The sequence below is a fragment of the Triticum urartu genome, chromosome 3A, assembly GCF_056163025.1.
Source record: "Triticum urartu cultivar PI428250 chromosome 3A, HENAU_Tu73, whole genome shotgun sequence".
NCBI classification, from domain to species: domain Eukaryota; kingdom Viridiplantae; phylum Streptophyta; class Magnoliopsida; order Poales; family Poaceae; genus Triticum; species Triticum urartu.
In genome coordinates this window covers 527,289,193-527,303,734 of record NC_141875.1, presented here as the reverse complement: position 1 = coordinate 527,303,734, position 14,542 = coordinate 527,289,193, and the positions used below count along the sequence as shown (strand labels likewise).

Genomic DNA, 14,542 nt, shown 5'->3' with positions numbered 1-14,542 from the left:
AACCAACTCAACTGTCCCACGTCTAGCCTAAAAAAATAATACCCCACGTCCCATTAACTCATCAAATTAAAATGATATTTTATTTTGTAAATTGAAAGTTCTTACAAAATAATAGTAATAATTGTTTATATATAACTTGGCAAGTTAACTCCTAGTGATTTTGTACATAAGCTTGCAAAGATTTTACTGACCAATGCAGTAATAGACATGCAATCATGTGTTTATGTTTTTATGACATTTCTCTGTCCAGCCCAACATGATATTTTCACCCAGCCTAGCAACTCTGCGGATTGTGAGAAAAATGCAAATGGGCTTTAAATTCTACCATAATATATAAACGGGCCGCATAGATGCTACATCATTGTTTCACCCAGCCTACCAAATGGACTGGCTGACATGTGGGCCAGTAGGTCGAAGCCTAAGCACTTTCACAAAAAATAAAAATACAAAGGTTGAAGCCTAAGCAAGGCGTTGGATTTACATCCAACGACCGACATTTCTTCTTCAATCTCACGTCTTCTTCCCCCAGCGCTGCCGGGACCGCCTGCTCCAGCCTCCGGCGTCTAGCGGCGCTATTTTGCGTGCCTCATAGAGAAATGCTACCCCGCTGACGGCCAGGCCATTCCTCTACTCTGCACCTCCTATTATTCTCTGCCGAGTGTAGGCCCACCCCGCACCCGAACCAGTCAAGTTTCCCACTCCTCTCCATCTGCGACTCCACTGTCACGTCTTCCCCATCTCTAGGCCGTTCCAGTCTAGGGCCTAGCCGTCGTCCACCACCTCGCTGCGCTCGGCGCGGCGTGGTCAACAAACGAGAGTCATCGGAAGAGGACTGTACGTGGAGAGCCTAACGGCTAGGACCCACGAGGTCCATGGTCGCACGCAAGGAAAGTTCCTCCTTATTAAGATGTTTCCTTCCCCTTACAGCCGGGACCCACCGGCTGTATCTTCGCACGGAAGGAAGTGCCTCCTTGTTATGCGAAAAAAACTATTCCTCCCGATGACAGCTGGGACCCGACAGATTTGGTGGCTGACTTGTGGGCCTACTAAGCAGACGTGTACGCAGGGCTTTGTCAACTTAATCAACAAATGATTCTAGCAGCTGGACTGTTGGATGTTAATCCAACAGCCGTGCTCCTTCTTCAACCTCTGGTCTTGCTCCTGTCTCCCGTGGGCGGCAGTGCTGCCGGGCACCCGAACCAGTCAAGTTTCCCACTCCTCTCCATCTGCGACTCCACTGTCGCATCTTCCCCATCTCCGGGTTGTTCCAGTCTGGGGCCTCGCTGTCGTCTACCAGCCTTGGTGCGCTCAGCACGGTGTGGTCAACGTGGTCAACAAACAAGAGTCATTAGAAGATGATTGTACGTGAGAGGCTGACAGTGGGGACGCACCACGTCCATGGACGCATGCATGCAACTGCATCCTAACAGCTGGGACCCAACAGCTATATCTTCGCATGCAAGGAAGTGCATCCTTATCCTCCCTAACAGCTGGGACCCACCCGGTCAAAGAGTACATACCCTTGTCTGTCTTGTCGCGAACGTGTACATATATTGTCGTGGAATTGTCACGGCAGATGTCCTCTTGCAAGGACTTAGTCGTGGAGCCATTGCAACTAGGAAGCTTAAAGGGGTTAATCGGGACAAAGGACACGAGAGGTTTATACTAGTTCAGCCCCTTACGGTGAAGGAAGGCCTACGTCTAGTTGGGTTGGTATTGCTTGAGGTTTCGATGACCAGGGAGCGAGATACGCTATGCCTGGCTCTCGATCAGTTGTTTTCTGGCCCTTAAGCCGCCGACGGGTCGTCCCCTTATATACACGGGTTGACGCCCTGCGGCCTACAGAGTCCCGGCCGGCTCATAGACAGTCTCCGGCTCGGTGACTAGTTAATTCTACCTTATGATACAAGTCATGCCATCATGGCGGTTTACCACTATGGGCCTTAAGTTGCCTGTGGGCTTTAGACCCTTTATTGAACCGCCATCTTCATGCTTGATCTTGGGCTTCTTCTGATGAGTCCCTTTTGCGTAACCCGGCCCCTCCTGGGCGGCTTACACAAATAGTTATATCCCCAACATTAGGCCCCAGATTGATTTGAACCGGTTCATGTCAATCTTAAAATACCTTAAGAAACAAGCCTTCAGTCTTTTTGTCTGCGCAAAGGTTTTAACCCGCCATGACGTCATCTTCTGGTTCCGCGTTAACCCGTCGTGACATCATCTTCAATTAAATTCATATTTTACTCCATCATATCTTCCAACGGATCTTTGCCTTTACTAACCATTCCGAAAAACGAGGCGTCGGGGTCACTGGATAATGATGTTCGGTCCCCTCGTTTCTCGCGCCGTCTCAGTCGGCCCTTCCTTATAAATAGGTGCGACCTAGGTCTTTCCCATTCTCCTTCCTCGGTCGTCTTCCTCCTCACACTGTTTCTCTGCCGCTCGAGCTCTGCCGCCGCCGCCGCTGCAGATTTCCTCGTCTTCTCCAACTCAGGCCGCTGCATCAACCTGACTTGACCAGAGAAATGTGACGGAACCCTGCAACAGCTCTGCATCCGTAAGTCCTTTTCCTTCCCTGCTTTTAGATCTGCATTGCGGCCTCCCGAGTTCGTCGGTGTTCATCGCCGCCCGTTGCAAACCCTTGATAGTTTTCCTCCTTAGTGCTCCTTTTTGATCTTTAGACAGTTAGAACTACTACGGCGGCTGTTCCGCACCCATCTCGAATAGAAATAGATCTCATTTCCCTTGTTTAAAGGCCTCTTTCGAGTGTATGAACTTCTCTGCACTGGTTTTAGGTCTAGAAATTTTTCTTTTCAGAACGATCGTTTGATCCAAAATAATAGCTGCAACTTGTGAAACATGTTTGTTCCACACTTAAGCCAAAAAACGGCATCTGTCGACTCTGTTTCAGCCATAGTAGTTCATGTGACCGGTTTAAGATAATACTGACTGTCAGCACTGCCTGCTTTTGGCAACTTAAGACAATTTTCATCATCGTTAATACTTGCAGCTGTTTAAACATTATCACACAACCACCTGTATGTCATTAGGCCCCTACTTAAGCCGCCATCTCAGACAACCCAATAATACTTATTCTCCGGGTTCTAATAAACCGGAAAATTTCCTTTATCTTGTTGTAGGCTTCAATTTAGTCAATGGCACCCAAAGCTGTTAAACCTCCGATTACCTGCAACTGGGTCCCATCCATTGTTACGGAGAGCAAACTATCAGAGTTTGTGAAGTCCGGCCATCTGCCCAAGAAGGACGTCATGTCTTATCGTGCTCCTGACCCGTCTGAAGAGAAACCTCAACCCAAGGAAGGGGAGGTGATCATTTTTACCGATCACATGAGCCGGGGATTTGCTCCTCCCAGTTCAAAATTCTTTAGAGACGTTTTGCACTTCTTTGACTTAAGACCTCAAGACATCGGGCCCAACTCCGTGTCAAATATCTGCAACTTTCAAGTTTTCTGTGAGGTTTACCTTGGAGAAGAACCCAACCTACTCCTGTTCAGGGAATTGTTCTATTTGAACCGGCAGAATGAACGGGCCAACGGGCCCAGTCTGGAGCTTGGTGGCATATCAATTCAAAGGCGGAGAGACTGCCTGTTCCCTTATGCTGAATTGCCGAGTCATCCAAAGGACTGGAACCAGACATGGTTCTACTGCCAAGATACTTCTCCGGCTGGCAAAAATCCACTGCCCGGCTTCCGCGCATTGCGCCTTGAACCTACTCACCCGCCGCCGGATAAGTTGACAGCTATTGAACGCCTGCCACTCACCCCCAAAATCAAGAGGATTAAAGCTCTTCTAGGGAACGGCTTAGATGGCATTGACTTGGTCCGAGTCTGGATTGCTTGGAGAATAATTCCGTTAAGCCGTCGCCCCGGCTTAATGTGTAATTATTCAGGCGAGAAGAATGACCCTCAACGTCATAACCCTGACGACTTACCAGATGACGTAGTGGAAGCTACAACTCAGTCCTTGTTGAAAGAGGGCACAGTGAATAGTAATGCCTTCGGCTTACTACCTTTTTGCTAGAAGAACCCGGCCCCTGCAGTAAGTTTCCAGCCATCGGGTTATGTTTTATCATGTTAGGCTGTATTCTTACGCATAACCAGTTATAACCTTTTACAGGCAAATGATAGCTTCTGGAACACGCAATATGATCATGAGGCGGCCAAGAAAGCCAGGGCGGCTAAGAGAGCCGAAAAGAAAACCACCAAGCCCACCACCTTAAGGAAAAGGAAGCCAAGCGCCTCTGAGCTGTTTCAGCTTGATGATACTGATGATAATGAGGAAGAGGTAACCTTTGAAATTCCCTTTCTCCTTTATTTCTACCTTACTGATGCTAACCTTCTTTCAGGAAGACACGGGCAACAGCCAACCTGTTGAGGAAGAGGTAATTGTAATCTCCTCCGACTCTAAGCTTCAGCCGCGTCAGAAAATTCGAAGAGTACCCGAAAAGTAAGATTTTCACATCCTTTGGCTTACCAAGATCCCGACTTTCTTTTGAAGCGACAGAATTATGAGAGCCGGAGGCAGACCCGGACCAGCAAAGACGCGGAACTCTCCTCCGGCTTACCTGATGTGACTAGGAAACGCCAGACTGAGGTTATCTCCGATTTACACCTTCTTTTTCCTTTGGCAGGCTTCATTTGTTAGCCTCTCAATTATTCTGACTCCAACTATCAGGATATTTCACCTTCCTCCGGTGAGTCTATGCAGTCCAACATACCAGCCTTCAAAACTGCTCCCGGGTAATATAAACTTGTTGTACCTTATGCTTTATTTTACTCATATTTGCTGTATTTAACTTGTCTACCTTTTCCACAGTGTGCAAGTAAAGCCCAGCAAAAGGGCAAAAAAGAATAAGCCGCCCCAAGAGCCGGTTGTGACTGAACCAGAGTTGGACACAGCTACTCCTGATGCCTCTGCTCACGAGCCACCGCCTCAACCGTCTCATGATGTTCCTATATCTTCCTCTGACCCGCCTACTGAACAAACCCTCAACGATTCTGGTAACCCGAAGGCTCCTAGCCCCGCCAAGGCAAAATTCTCAAGACTCAGTTTGTTGAGCCGGCACAGCCGTCTACACTTGCCAAGTGTTCTAAAAAGGAATTGGTGGAACGCCGGAAGGCCAAGCTGGATGTCGCTGACTATACTCATTTGAGTATTGGAGAGATTGTCTCCGGCTATATCAATCAAGTATAAAGCAACCGTGACCTGGAAATTGACATGGTGAAGCAGATACAGCAAAAATCTGAGGTATGACTTATACTAGCTTACTTTCAATCACACTTACTGTACCAGCCCCCAAGTCTATTGCTTATGAATAAATATGATGTAGACTTAGAAAAATTGTTAGAGCTACTTATCCGGCTTAAAGAAAAAATAATTGAACCGGGTGTAACACAATACCTTTAACTTGCGATATACATTAGCCCCCAAGTGCCAAAAATCTTTGCTTGCAAGGTATTTGGGACTTAATATTTAAGACCGGCTTAATAATTTAGAAAGCTTCGGTATACATTAGCCCCCAAGTGTCAAGTATCTTTGCTTGCAAAGTGCTTGGGACTTAATAGTACTTACCGTAAGTTTTACTACTATCTGGTGCAATGCAGGCCACCATAAGTAAATTTGAATTGGAGATTGCTGATTTGAAGAATCGCCTGGTAACCCAGGAAAGTGAAATTGAAAAGGCCAACTCCAAATTTGAATTCAGCGTCTCTGAACAAGAGAAGTTGAAGCAAAATTTTCAATCAGAGAAGAAAACTTGGGCTGATGAAAAGGCCGCACTGGTGACCCGGGCCGAGACAGCAGAGGCATCGCTTGCGGAAGCGACGGCCGAACTGTCCGACTTAAAGCTCCAGATATCTCGAATGGTTTCAGCAATCTTCGGTGAGTGACTTATCCAAACCTTAAACACTGCAGAACTCCTTGAATGACCATTTCAGTTGTCTCCTCTAACTCACCTTATGCTTAATAACGCAGGCCCCAGGAGCACAAATCTTAAGCAGAACATGGTGATCAAGCTGAAGGCGGTTTATACTCTGGTGGAACAACTCTACACCGGGTCACAACGTGCTCTGGCCATTGTGGCTTTATCAAATGATGTTCCTTATCTCCTGCAAGATGTGCTGAAGCGGCTTGCTGTGCTACCTCAGCGAATCCAAGAGTTAAGACGAGCATCTGCAAGAGCCGGAGCTATAGCCGCATAGAGCCGGGCCAAGGCGTGGCTTCCAGAACTAGACCCCGCTGACATTGCTCTTGGGTATCCAAGTTTAAAGGAAGATGGCACCATATTTAATGATAAGGATTTCACCGCCTGTGTGAAGGATATACGTCCGGTGGCTACTCTTATTGGGAACGATACTGACCTCACCAAGTGTCAGCCGGGTTATGACAAGGGGAACCGGAGAATCCCCATGCCACATTACGACGATGTCAGCTTGATCCCTCCAACCCGTAAGCACACCTTTGCTCCTGAAGTCGACCCAACCGATTTAATAGATGATGAAGCTGAGTTTGAAGCCTTGAGTGGCATTGACTGGGCCTCATCATCCTTCTAGGACAAAGCAGCCGGCGGAGAGACGGAGAAGGATAACCCGGGGGCTTCAAGTCAACCCCAAGAGTAGCTTGTCAGGCACCACCTGCTTATGTCATCGTAGAAAACAATGCATCATTCAGACTCGGGGAGTCTTGTAACAAAGTAAAAGATACCTTGAGTTTTGCTATGCCTTTGCGCATGCTTATGGCCCTTAATACTTACATAAGCCGCCGCCATTGTTCTCTTTGTAGTTTGTATGAATCTGTTATGTCCTTTGCAAAAATACCTTGCATTGCCCTGTAGTGCTCACAGCTGTTTTTTCCGGCTTATATAAACCAACCCCTGAGGGTAAACTTAACTCCTGAAAATTGGCACATATAAGTTCACCTGGTTCTTAACAACCTGATGTAACTAACATTAATTCTGGAAGACTGTAATGTATTCCATTGTATTTTCAAGAGGGTCACAAGATACCTAATGTTGGCACTTGTAAAATATGATGAACAAAATTCAAGGGTTTCTGATTCGAATACGATTAGTGACCCGTTCCAAAGGGGTTGAGCTAAGATTCGGATACGATCTGTTAGCCCCCAGTGGCTGTGGCGATGCCAATCAAGTGGGTATCGACAGCTATGTTCTCTTTGGTTCGAATACGACCTATGTTTGAACAGGAAGCCCCCAAGTGACCATAAGAGTTGTTTAATGACGCTGATTCGAATACGATCCACGTCAGACCCAAAAGGAGTTAAGCTATGATTCAGATATGATCAAGAAGCCCCCAAGTGGGTTTGGAAGTATGCCGATCAAATGGGTATCGACAGCTATGTTCTCTTTGGTTCGAATACGACCTATGTTTGAACAGGAAGCCCCCAAGTGATCAATGGCTAGATTCAGATATGATCATAAGCCGGACCAAAGGAAAGCCGGATTCAGATATGATCCGCTTCTCCTTGGTTATCTCCACCACCTGTCAAGGAAAAACACATAAACCTTTTTTGGGAGTGGAAAAAGGACAGAGGTCCTGCTTTATTGCTTTATATAATATACATAGTATAAGTATATACACATTAGAGCTGACGGCTCAAGTATAATAAGGCCGAAGATGGGCGATATTCCACGGCCGACGGGTCTCCTCCTCCGACTTACGTGAGTCTTTATGCTCTCGAACGTCGATAAGGTAGTATGATCCATTGTTCAGATTCTTGCTGACCACAAAGGGTCCTTCCCAAGGAGGGGATAGCTTGTGTATGTTAGATTGATCCTGGATGAGTCGGAGCACTAAGTCGCCTTCCTGAAAGGTTCTGGACTTAACCCGGCGGCTGTGGTAGCGACGCAGGTCTTGTTGGTAAATCGCCGAGCGGGCTATTGCCAAGTCTCTCTCTTCATCCAACAGGTCAAGTGCATCTTGCCGAGCTTTTTCATTGTCTTCCTCAACATAAGCCGCCACACGGGGTGAATCGTGACGGATGTCACTTGGCAGGACCGCCTCTGCTCCATACACCATAAAGAAAGGCGTGTAACCCATAGATCTGTTAGGGGTAGTATTGATGCTCCAGAGTACAGAAGATAACTCCTCCACCCAACAACCCGGCATCCGCTGTAAAGGGACCAAGAGCCGGGGCTTGATACCCTTCAAGATTTCTTGATTGGCTCGTTCTGCTTGGCCATTTGATTGAGGGTGAGCTACAGCTGAAACGTCAAGCCGGATATGCTCTCGTTGACAGAACTCTTCCATAGCTCCTTTGGAAAGGTTAGTACCATTATCAGTTATGATGCTGTGTGGAAAACCAAAGCGAAAAATCACCTTTTTCATAAACTGGACTGCTGTGGCTGCATCACACTTACTGACTGGCTCCGCCTCCACCCACTTTGTGAACTTGTCAATTGCCACCAAGAGGTGAGTCTTTTTATCCTTAGATCTCTTGAAAGGCCCGACCATATCAAGCCCCCAGACTGCAAACGGCCAGGTAATTGGAATCATCCTTAACTCTTGAGCCGGCACATGGGCTCGTCGTGAGAATTTCTGACATCCGTCACATTTACTGACCAGGTCTTCTGCATCAGCATGAGCTGTCAGCCAATAGAACCCATGACGGAAGGCTTTGGCCACAAGAGATTTTGAGCCGGCGTGATGACCACAATCACCTTCATGAATTTCACGAAGGATCTCCTGACCCTCTGCAGGTGATACGCAACGTTGAATCACTCCAGTGACGCTGTAATGATGTAACTCGCCATTGACAATTGTCATGGACTTGGACCGCCGGACGATTTGTCTTGCCAAGGTCTCATCCTCTGGCAACTCTCCCCGGGTCATGTAAGCCAAATAAGGCACTGTCCAATCCGGGGTAACGTGGAGAGCCACCACCAGCTGTGCCTCCGGGTCTGGTATTGCCAGATCTTCTTCTGTAGGTAACTTAATAGAAGGATTATGCAAAACATCAAGAAAGGTGTTAGGCGGCACCGGCTTACGCTGAGACCCCAGCCGGCTTAAGGCATCCGCCGCCTCATTCTTCCTTCGATCAATGTGTTCCACTACGAAACCCTTGAAATATCCAGCCACAGCATCGACTTCATGATGGTAAGCCACCATGAGGGGATGTTTAGAGTCCCACTTGCCTGACACCTATTGAGCCACAAGGTCTGAGTCTCCTAAGAATCTTACCCGGCTCAAGTTCATCTCTTTGGCCATCCGGAGACCATGGAGCAGGGCCTCATACTCAGCTGCATTGTTAGTGCAAGGAAACATAAGCCGGAGCACATAACAAAATTTGTCACCCCGAGGGGAAGTTAATACAAATCCGGCCCCCGAGCCTTCCAACTGTCTGGACCCATCAAAGTGAATAATCCAATAAGCGTTATCGGGCTTCTCCTCAGGTGCCTGTAGCTCTGTCCAGTCGTTGATGAAATCCACCAAAGCTTGGGACTTAATGGCAGTGCGTGGCGCGTACTTCAGACCATGAGGCCCGAGCTCGATGGCCCATTTGGCGACTCGTCCTGTAGCCTCTCTGTTCTGAATAATGTCTCCCAAGGGGGCAGAACTTACCACAGTGATAGGGTGACCTTGGAAGTATTGCTTCAGCTTCCGGCTTGCCATGAACACCCCGTAAACAAGTTTCTGCCAATGAGGATATCTTTGCTTTGACTCGATGAGTACCTCACTGACATAATAAACCGGCCGTTGAACCGGATGTTCCTTACCAGCCTCCTCGCGCTCTACCACAATCGCCACACTGACGGCTCGTGAATTAGCAGCCACATATAACAGCAAAGGCTCTTTGTCAGTGGGAGCCGCAAGAACCGGCGGTTCAGATAACTGCCTCTTCAAATCCTCAAAAGCAGCATTAGCGGCATCACTCCAGACAAAGGTGTCTGCCTTCTTCATTAATTGGTACAGCGGTAGGGCCTTCTCACCTAACCGGCTTATGAACCGGCTCAAAGCGGCAACAGGACCCGCCAATCGCTGAACATCATTAATACATGCCGGTTTAGCCAAAGAAGTGATTGCCTTAATCTTCTCCGGATTAGCCTCGATGCCCCTGTTTGAGACCAAGAATCCCAAAAGCTTGCCTGCAGGCACACCAAATACACACTTCTCCGGGTTAAGCATCATTTTGTAAACCCGGAGATTGTCAAAGGTTTCTCTGAGATCAGATATCAAGGTTTCCGCCTCTCTGGATTTCACTACTATGTCATCCACATAAGCATGAACATTGTGCCCAATCTGATCGTGAAGACAATTCTGTACACATCATTGATAAGTCGCCTGGGCACTCTTGAGCCCAAACGGCATAGACACATAGCAGAAGGCTCCGAATGGGGTGATGAAGGCCATTTTCTCCTGGTCCTTAACTGCCATCTTGATCTGATGATAGCCAGAATAAGCATCCAAAAAACTCAAACGCGCACAACCTGCCGTAGCATCAATGATTTGATCAATACGGGGGAGAGCAAAAGGATCAGCCGGACAAGCCCTATTTAGGTCCGTGTAATCCACACACATCCGCCAGGTGCCATTTTTCTTGAGTATGAGCACCGGGTTAGCCAACCATTCTGGGTGAAAAACTTTAACAATAAACCTAGCCGCCAAGAGCCGGGCGACCTCTTCTCCTATAACTTTTCATCGCTCTTCATTGAATCGCCGCAGAAATTGCCTGACCGGCTTATACTTCGGATCAATATTAAGAGTGTGCTCAGCGAGTTCTCTCGGTACACCCGGCATGTCAGAAGGTTTCCATGCAAAGATGTCCTGGTTCTCACGGATGAACTCGATGAGCGCGCTTTCCTATTTAGGATCCAAGTTGGCACTGATGTTGAATTGCTTAGATGAATCGCCTGGAGTGAAATCAACAAGCTTAGTCTCTGCAGCCGATTTAAACTTCATGGCCGGGTCATGCTCCGTAGTCGGCTTCTTGAGAGAAGTCCTATCTGCCGGGTCAATGTTATCTTGATAAAATTTGAGCTCCTCCGCTGCATAGACAGACTCGGCGTAAGCCGCATCGCCCTCTTCACACTCCAGTGCCACCTTTCGGCTTCCATGCACAGTGATGGTACCCTTGTAACCCGACATCTTGAGCTGTAGATATACATAACACGGCCGTGCCATGAATTTGGCATAGGCTGGCCGCCCGAACAAAGCGTGATATGGACTCTTGATTTTGACCACCTCAAAAGTTAACTTTTCCGCCCTAGAATCATGCTCGTCTCCAAAGGCCACCTCTAGCTCAATCTTCCCCACAGGATACGCCGACTTACCGGGCACCACTCCATGGAAGACGATGTTGGAAGTCTTTAAATTCTTGTCAGTTAAGCCCATGCGCTGAAAGGTCTCGTAATAGAGGATGTTGATGCTGCTACCTCCATCCATGAGCACTTTAGTAAACTTATAACCACCAACTTGCGGTGCCACCACTAGGGCCAGTTGACCCGGATTATCAACCCGGGGAGGGTGATTCTCCCTGCTCCAGACAATAGGCTGTTCCGACCACCTCAAGTAACGAGGGACTGCCGGTTCAACAGAATTCACAGCCCTCTTATGAACTTTCTGATCATGTTTACACAAACTTGTGGTGAACACGTGATACGGCCCACTGCTTAACTGTTTTGGATGGCTCTGATAACCCGACTGCTGCTGCTGCTGACCTCCTTGACCAGACTACTGTTGATTATAACCACCCTGGCTTTCCTGAAAACCGGATCCTGAACCACCGCCCGGGCCATGAAAGCCACCGGCTCCTGAACCGCCGCGTGGGCCTTGATTGCCATCAAATGTGTTAGAATTATTCCATAAATGAGTCACTAGTCGTTCCCGGGTACCGTGTTTCGGGCAGGGTTCATTGAGTAGTTGCTCGAGAGATGGACCTGACCCACCAAACCGGGGTGGTTTTCCCTTGCGCTTCTAATTGTTACCCTGTTCATTGGCCACAAATTCCGGGTTACTGTCCGCCTTACGCTTATTACCTCCTTGACTCGCCGGGTTATGCTGCTGACCCTTTCCATTGCCGTTCTTCTTTCCCTTCCCTGTCTTTTCCTCATCAGACGCGGGATCCTTGGTACTATCAGAATCGGCATACTTGACTAAAGCCGCCATCAGTGTCCCCATATCATTGCAATCACGCTTAAGGCGCCCCAGCTTCTGTCTCAGAGGTTCAAAGCGGCAATTCTTCTCCAGCATGAGAACTGCTGAGCCGGCATCCATCTTGACAGATGAATGTATTATATCCTTGACCCGGCGCACCCAATGAGTCGTAGATTCACCTTCTTCCTGCTTACAATTTGTCAGATCCACAATTGACATAGACTGCTTGCAAGTATCTTTGAAGTTCTGGATGAAATGGGCTTTTAGCTCCGCCCATGAATTAATGGAGTTGGGTGGCAAACCCTTTAACCAAGAACGGGCCGTTCCGTCCAGCATCATGGTGAAATATTTAGCCATCGCCTCATCACTAACCTCTAGCAGCTCCATAGCCATCTCATAACTTTCAATCCATGCCCCAGGCTATAAATCGGCAGTATAATTCGGCACCTTCCGAGGCCCCTTGAAATCCTTGGGCAGACGTACATTACGTAAAGCCGGTACCAGACAAGGAACTCCTCCGGTTCTAGTAGCAACCCCCGCTTCAACGGAAGTCGTCGGGTAAGCCGGTGAGTTCTGTTGGGCTGCTAGCTGAGCCGCTAGCTGAGCCGCCCGCTCGTCCTCCTGACGTATCCGATCCTGAACCGGGTTATGCCCACCAGGCTGGTTCCGGCGCTAAGCGTTACTTGACAAGGCCTCTAATTCCATGTTCCTACTATAACTCGGGCTCTGATTTTGACGAGGCGGAGCTAACCAGGGCGGAGGAGTCGAGTGAATCCTATCCCGGCTGTAGGAGTAGGTCTCTTGCTGAGCCAGGGCTGTTTGGACAAGTTCTCTGATCTTCCGGGTTTCCACCACTGTCGGATCATTCCCATCTACTGGGAGAGCCGCCAAACGTGCTGATGCTGCAATTAAGTTCTCCATGGGGTTGGAGAAGTGACCCTGCGGTATTGGCACATAATTGGGCGGTGCCATATTGCCGTGAGGCGGTGCCATCCCCTGAGGCCAGACTGGACCTCCCGCTCCAGATGTAATAAGCTGATTCGCACCTGGCGGGTTACTTGGGCCGGCCCCGGGTGTAGCAAAGAGATTCCGAGGATCATAATTCTGAGGTAAACGGGACTGAGTTTTCTGATGTCTCCTCCTCATTACCTCATTAGATGCATTCAGGCTCAATGTGAGCTGCAAGGCCTCTGCCCGAAGTTGCTGCGCCCGTACGTCCAAAGCTGCCCGCTCTGCTGCTAATCTAGCGTCCTCAGCTGCTAAGGTTTCTTTGACCCGGGCGATCTCGTCGCGAACCTGTGCCACCTCCGCCTCATGCTCAGATTGGTTCATAGGGATGACTGTAACAGTTAACAAAGCTGTAAGCTTATCCATGAGATCCATCAGCACCTGAGCCGGTGAGCGCACAGGGCCTCCTGCCCCGGCTGCTCCTAACCCGGACGTTATCGCCGCTGAAGCCGTAGAATTTTGGCCGGGTTGAGTACCAGCCATGAAGACTCCTGCCCAGTTTGGCGACTCTGAGAGGTCTGGAATAGTGCTGCCATCGGAACAGCCCCCAAGCACGCCATCTTGAACTTGATACATCGAATCTGTTGAGCCGGCGGATGAATTATCGTCAGAGAGGACGGCCGGCTCACCATCACCTTCCGATCCTTCAGGAAGTTCACCTCCATGGATGCAACCCACAAAGGCACACTTCACGACGGGTTGAGCTCGGGCGGGTTTCGCACGCTGAGCCGTCTCGACGAGGTCGGTGCAGCTGTCCGGCTCAGGGCCCGGCTCACCAATCCGGCCGATGAAGACGTGAATTCTGCCAAAGGGACCCGGTAGCCATACTCAATTGAACCGGCGTCAGGGCCCCAGCCTTTGTCGTCGATGTAGATCTTGCCACGACGACTCTTGGTCATCCGGCCAACTGCGTATCCCTCGAGCCCTTCGAAGCTGCACTTCAAGAACTCGAATCCACCATGCGCCGGCCCCACGGTGGACGCCAACTGTCGTGGAATTGTCATGACAGATGTCCTCTTGCAAGGACTTAGTCATGGAGCCATCGCAACTAGGAAGCTTAAAGGGGTTAATCGGGACAAAGGACACGAGAGGTTTATACTAGTTCAGCCCAGTGAAGGAAGGCCTACGTCTAGTTGGGTTGGTATTGCTTGAGGTTTCAATGACCAGGGAGAGAGATACGCTATGCCTGGCTCTCGATCAGTTGTTTTCTTGCCCTTAAGCCGCCGACGGGTCGTCCCCTTATATACACGGGTTGACGCCCTGCGGCCTACAGAGTCCCGGCCGGCTCATAGACAGTCTCCGGCTCGGTGACTAGTTAATTCTACCTTATGATACAAGTCATGCCATCATGGCGGTTTACCACTATGGGCCTTAAGTCGCCTGTGGGCTTTAGATCCTTTATTGAAC

The 14,542-nt window shown here is 48.9% G+C and overlaps 1 pseudogene; it reads right to left on the bottom strand.

Annotated features, from left to right (window-relative positions):
• The window catches only part of LOC125546936 (uncharacterized), a 31,182-nt pseudogene extending 27,911 nt beyond the window's left edge, over positions 1-3,271 (bottom strand).
• Positions 3,272-14,542: the final 11,271 nt, after the last annotated feature.